General features: G+C 41.0%; 1 long non-coding RNA gene across 3 annotated transcripts in view; it reads right to left on the bottom strand.

Moving 5' to 3' along the window:
• Window positions 1-5591: 5591 nt before the first annotated feature.
• Window positions 5592-6288, bottom strand: part of LOC123380854 — a 109053-nt gene continuing 108356 nt past the window's right edge. For all 3 annotated transcript variants that reach the window (XR_006587178.1, XR_006587174.1, XR_006587175.1), the window contains one exon: window positions 5592-6120. This is a non-coding gene — a long non-coding RNA (uncharacterized LOC123380854). The remainder of the gene's footprint in view (window positions 6121-6288) is intronic.

Here is a 6288-nt window from a genome sequence, read left to right as displayed (position 1 = left end):
TCTCTGTTCTTGGAAACCAAAAGGATTCTGAGTAGAATTCCCCAAATTCTAAGGACCAGTGTCTACTGCCCCACCAGTTTGACCCAAAGCAAACACTGCTAATCCATTTAAAACCTGGAAGCCCATTAAGAGAAGTTAAATTGCTAGGACACTTAAAATGTGGACAGGTCCATTTTTTTCCATTTGTTGTAGTTTTTAAAAAGCAACACAGACGTGCAAATATACACAATAATTTTATCTAGTATCTTATAATTCCACAGTCTTATTTAAGAACAAGAAAATGTATTATACATACACTGTTTTCATATAACATGACTGAGTTTGAAGGTTAACATTTAAAGTTATATTTATTTAGACAATCACTACAAATTGACTATTGGATTTACCTCTACTATCCACTAAATTACAATTTCCAAGAGGCAAGGGCTTTTAGATTTTTAGTATGTTTGTCAACTGCTATATCTCTATTCCAAGTACCTAGCACACAAATAATTAATTGATTAATGAATTTAAAATATCCATTTTTAAATTGAGTTATAAGCTAATAATTGTAAAGGATTTTCCAGATGAGTCTCTTTCTTTTTAAATTTTTACTTCACTCAAATCAGGCAAAACCTGAGAGCAAAAGAAATCATCCCCATCATCACAAGGTTCTAAACACTGCTGTCTTTTAAGGACAAACAGACACTAAAAGTGTTAATTTGTGGGAAAAGCTCCGAGGAAGAAATAAGGGGGAAAAAATTCCACAACTTATTAGGCATATTTTGGCCATAGAGAAATTGGCCTATATTTTCTGAGTTAGCCCTTTTAGTATTTTCCATTTCACCCAATACTTGACTTTTATTATCTTCATATATGCCTAAAAATGGGGGTTGTTTGGACCAAACAGAGATAAGTTGGAGAGACTCTGAGTCATGGTTAGAGACCCATTTCTGACACTTACCAGCCATGGAACAGATCTTGGGCCTCAGCTCTCCCACCTCTAAAGTGGTCAGAGAAGAAACAGGACAATCTCTCATTTCTTTTGAGTGCTAATCATCCCTGATTCCAGACTGCTCACTTTCACAGATATATTCAGTCCTTTGCTGTATTTCTAGACCTAGACGGTTTCCTTCCCACATGGCAGAGATAGAGCTCTTAGAAGCCAGGGGAGACAGGGGCTGGGTCCTGCTGAGAACCTGCCAGCCTGGCACAGGCAGGCTATGCCTGGAAGTCACCCAGACCACATTCCTGATCCAAACACTCAGCGCCTGCGACATGTGAAAGTACCTTTCCAACTTCAAGACCCAAGCTCTGTGTCAATTATTTAACCCACTCCAATGCAGGGAGTTTTACTTAGATTGCAGACTTTAAATCAGACAGAAGAGAGTTTTACCATTGGATGACTAATGGATGGATCAAGGAAAAGTTTCTAAAGTGTGTCTTTGCTTCATTCTCCTTTTTTAGGTGGAGAAACCTATCCTGAGGTTTCAATCCCCATTTCCAGATTAGAGGCACCTGGACATTTTCCTAAAAATACAGATTTCCGTAAAAATACGGATTTTTCCTAAAAATACAAAATCTGCAACTTAACAAGTCCTCAGGTGATTGTGAGGAGCAGCTGGGTTTAGGACATACTGCTATGAATCTCAGCTTAGAATTCTGGACTATTCCTGTGGGAATGCAGTACTCTGACTGATAGAGAGCTGATCTATGGGGACTCGCTGTAGAGGTGTCAGACATTTTAGATTTCATCAGAAGTAGCCATTCCAAGGCAGAAGCTGGGGCTCAGTCATCCAGTGTGAGGCTCCTCTCCCCACCGGTCCCAGGCAGGTGAGATGCGTCCACCAGAGGCACCTGGCAGTAGGGAACTGATCTCCTGGAAGGTTCAAATCTTTTTCCTTTTTCCATTCCCAGAAAATGTGCCTGTCAGAGGCAACAATGCTGACCAAGCCCCAAATGTGAGCTCAGCTGGACAAAGTGGACTGCATTGAGCAGGACTCCATGTACTTTTTTATAGCCCTAAGCTTGCTTTCCCTGCAAACTTCTTACTCTGAAAATTCTCAGGTCTATAGAAAAGATGAAGAAAACAATGCAACACACATCTCTATACTCTTTATCTAGAAAATTCAGTTCACATTTTATCATATTTGTGCCCGATTGTTCCTTTCTTCCTCCATTTTTTTTCATATAAATACGTTTTTCCCCTTCAAAATCACTTGGGAGTAAGTGGCAGGCATCACAATACTTCATAGCTAAGTACTTCTGTATTTGTTTCCAAAGAACATGGACACTGTGCTCCATAAACACAATATAACCATCACAGGAAATTTCATATCAATAAGTACTATTATCTAATATAAGGTCCATATGCATAGCTCCCAAATTATCCCATAAATGCCCTCCTTTCTAACGTTTCCAAAAATATTAATGATCCAATCTATGATCACACGTTGCTTTTAGTTGCCATGACAGCTTTTTTCTGTCTGTCTCCCATGATAGTGGTATTTTTTAAAGCATACCAGAAAGTCATTTTGCAGAATGGCCCTCAAATTTGGGTTTCTTCCCAAAGTTGATTGTTTCTTCATGATTAGGTTCAAGTTAAATGTTTGGCAAAAATACTACAGAGGTGACCTTGTATCCTTATAGCAGAAGACATATTTGATCACTTACCTCATTTTAGATGATAAGTTTGATCATCTGACGCAAAAGTACTTTTGTTTTCCTATAATGAGTGGACATTTATAGGGTGATATTTTGAGACTGTGTGAACATCCTATATCCTAATGGTTTTATCCAGTGGCTGAGCACCCAATGATCAACATTTACTTGCTCCAGTTATTGAATGGTGATTGGAAAATCATGATTTACTAATTTTGTTATTCCCTTTACATTTCTTTGGTGACGTTTTTCTATGAAGAAGAGCTTTCCCATCTTTCTCTACACTTTCATTATCATCATCATTATTATTATTATTTGAATATCTCAATGGACTCCTTGATCTTTTATTTTGTGTTATTATTTATGACTTTCACTATTCTTTTTGATGCTCCAATTGACCCAAACTTTACCAATTTGAGCTTCTTCAAGGTGGCTCCTATGTCTTTTTGACATCTCCTCAATGTTTTGCACACTTCCTTACTTGGAGTACTTTCTGGAATGACAAGACATTCCAGACCAACCTTGCATTTTCTCTTCTCTAGATCTGGAATCAGCCATTTCTCCAAGGAGTTCTGGTACCCTTTGAACTCATTACCACTGGGGCATCATTACTTCTAGGCCTTTGGAGTGGACAGAAATAGGAAACACATATCCATTTTTAAAGTATGTGTTTGTACAGTTACTTCTGATTCCAACCTAATACCAAAAGTTCTTCCTCTCCTTCCTTCATTCCATGGCCATATCTCCTTTCCCCCACAGTAAAATCCTAGCTCCCAAAATACCAATCTACTCACTCATTTACTACCATATACTCAAAATAGCTTAGGAATTACTTCATCACAATCTCTTCTGACCACAAGCTGCCTAAGTTAAGGGGAAGATTTTTTTTCAGTTCAGTAATCCTTGGCCTACATCCCACCAAGGGTGTTCAGTAAGAGCACTGTGTTCACAAGTTCCTTGGATGGGTTCTTTGTTTTCCTCTGCATGGTTATATTGTCACTTTGATTTACAGTTAAGTTCAACTATGCTTTTAATAAATATTGAGAAAAGCTCAAGGTTATAGTCACAGACAGAATCTGGAGGGAAAGACCCATGTTGCTAATTCAAAGCAAACTCATGCTTTCTGTCACAGAGGGGGTTGGAAGCAGAGGGGTCAACAGGATCCACATCCTCATAGGAAAATCGACCAGGACCCTTCCACCTCCACATGACATGAAATGATCAGAAAATGAAAACACACACATTTGCAGAGCTGATGCCAAGTAAAGTTCCCCAGCTCAGACCTTTTAGCATCCAGGTTTGTCTCATTGCTCTAATGCATCTTGACTTGAGAAAGGAAAGCTGTGAACCAAGAACATGGGACACAGAGAAACAAAGTAGACAAGGAAGAGTCTAACGGAGAGAGAGGGAGAGAAAGCCACAGGGAGAGAGGGGAAAACAAAGACGAACAGGATGGCATTGACATCGAACCAAGGCCATGTAGTGTCCTGCAAAGCCCAAGCTGCACTGGTCTTGAATGGACCTTCCCTGAATTCTCCTCTTTACAAAGGGGGTGAGTTTGAGTTGGAGGATGGGCCCTCCTGTCTGGGCTAATTCGACAGTTGGGAGAACCCCAGCCAGCTCTAGAGCTCCACAGTTGTGAACATGGGCTAAGCCTCTGGTCCAGCGTTGGCCAGAGAGACTCAAGCTGCAGCTATGGGAGACAGCAGATGCCTGTGTTATCAGGATGCCACAGGGGGGTGCTGGCGTCCTTGTAAGACCTCCTCCCTAGTTTTCCAGGTATGACTCTGCTCAAACTAGGAATCTTCACTTTAATGGGCCATGCCATGGGCAGGGAAGAAGGAGAAGAGCTGAGTCCATCCTTTCTGATGTCTACTTTAGGAGGTCATGGTAAACACACATACATACATGCCAGAAAATTCCACATCTGACTTGAGAGTGAGAAATCCCAGTGAGGGATAAAGATAAAGAGGAGCTGAGGGTCTGCCCTTCCTGCAGATGTACTTCCCCCACCCTCCTTGGCACTGCTCTCCACTGGCCAGCCTGCTAATGGAGGGACCACTGTGGACTTTGTGGGTTGTGGAAGAGTTCCCCCCACTGCTCCTCTGCTCTACCTGCTCTTTGGAAAGCAGTTAATACATAGTCTCCCTAAAGTAAAAACCCAGATGTGATTTAAAATGTGATCCCTCCAAGAGAAACGTGAGTTTCAACAACAGATCCTTAGGAAGTAGAGGCTAGGGCAATAATGGTGGAGACTCAGACAGGCTTTTCCAAGCGGAATTGACATTCAGGGACAGCAGCTCCTTGGACTCCCTTCAGATCATGACACTGACCACTTACAAATCTGGCTCTGAATGGAACAAGATTTGGGGGATGCTTGGACAATTCTGTTTCCTCCTAATTAATCTTCTGCATTACCATAAAGCTCAAGGGCTTGAGTAAATTCAAGAGACACTATAAAATTTACTTTAGTAACAACCAGCCAAAATCTCACACGATTCTGCCTAACATATTCCATCCAATCACAGCAATAAATCAAAGCACTGATAGGAACCAGCCAAAGTAGAGTATTACACCCCCTCCCTCCACCCTCCACTTGTTCTTTGATACAGTGTGGAATGCTGGCATTGTTCTTTCATGAAGATGAATAAGGGAAAGGTGACTGGACATGGTATGAACCAAAGACCCAAGATGGAGGGAGATGTGACTATCACTATCTTCTGTGCTTTCTCAGAGGTCTGGAGAGCCACAAGTCTTAAAGAAGAATGAGAGGAAGGAAGCTTCCAGGAGCACCATCTCTGGAAAAATATGAAGCTGAGAGACGAGCTGACAGGTTTACTAATGGGAAAAACTGTTCTGAGAAACACTGCTGGTGCACTGGAGGATATGGGGAGACAGAGCCAAAGGTTCAAAGAAATCTAAACAGTGAAAAGAAATGAGCAGTAATTAGCCTCAGGAAACTAAAAAATTTATACAAAAAAATAAATGTCATAATAGTACACCACTTGGCTCAGCATTAAACAAAACTAACAGTTGAGTTTTTTTTTAAGTTATAAGCTTGTTAGCATTATTTGACTTTTTAAACTGTGTTCAAGTATTATTTTGATAAAAAGCTAATTTGAAAAGCTTTTAGTGACTTTAAAATCTTCTTAAATTTGTTAGAGTAAGTAGATCTGAATTCCGTGTGGCATTTGGCAGGAAGTTAGACGTTGACGTCCAGTGGTTTTATTCTCTTACCTCTTTTTTCTAAAAGGTTCAAGTTCAGAGGGAAGTCAGGGCCTTGGAATGTGACATCAGATCATGTCTCCTTGAGGTGGTGGGAATATCCTTGTGAGCCTGAAATTTCCCTGGCAGGACAGCTCTGGGGCTGAGAAGCAGTAGAGGGGTTCCAGTCCAGGTTGACAGTGTGGGGTAAACTTGAACAGTTCATTCCACATCCCACTCTTCATATCCTGGGCTCCAGTTTGCTCACTGCTAAAACTGCCAGGGCAGGGAAAGGCACAAGCTGGTTAGTTACCATGTCCTCCAATCATGGAAGTTGATCAATTACCTCCCACATCCCTACTGGTCACAGGAGTTAAGCTATCAGCCAGACTCACACAGGCTCTGCCCTCATATGGATTACAGTCTAGTTGGGGAGACAGACAA

This window comes from Felis catus, chromosome D2 (genome assembly GCF_018350175.1).
Source record: "Felis catus isolate Fca126 chromosome D2, F.catus_Fca126_mat1.0, whole genome shotgun sequence".
NCBI classification, from domain to species: Eukaryota; Metazoa; Chordata; class Mammalia; order Carnivora; family Felidae; genus Felis; species Felis catus.
The sequence above is the reverse complement of the archived record's forward strand: the minus strand, read 5'-3'. Positions and strand labels throughout refer to the sequence as shown.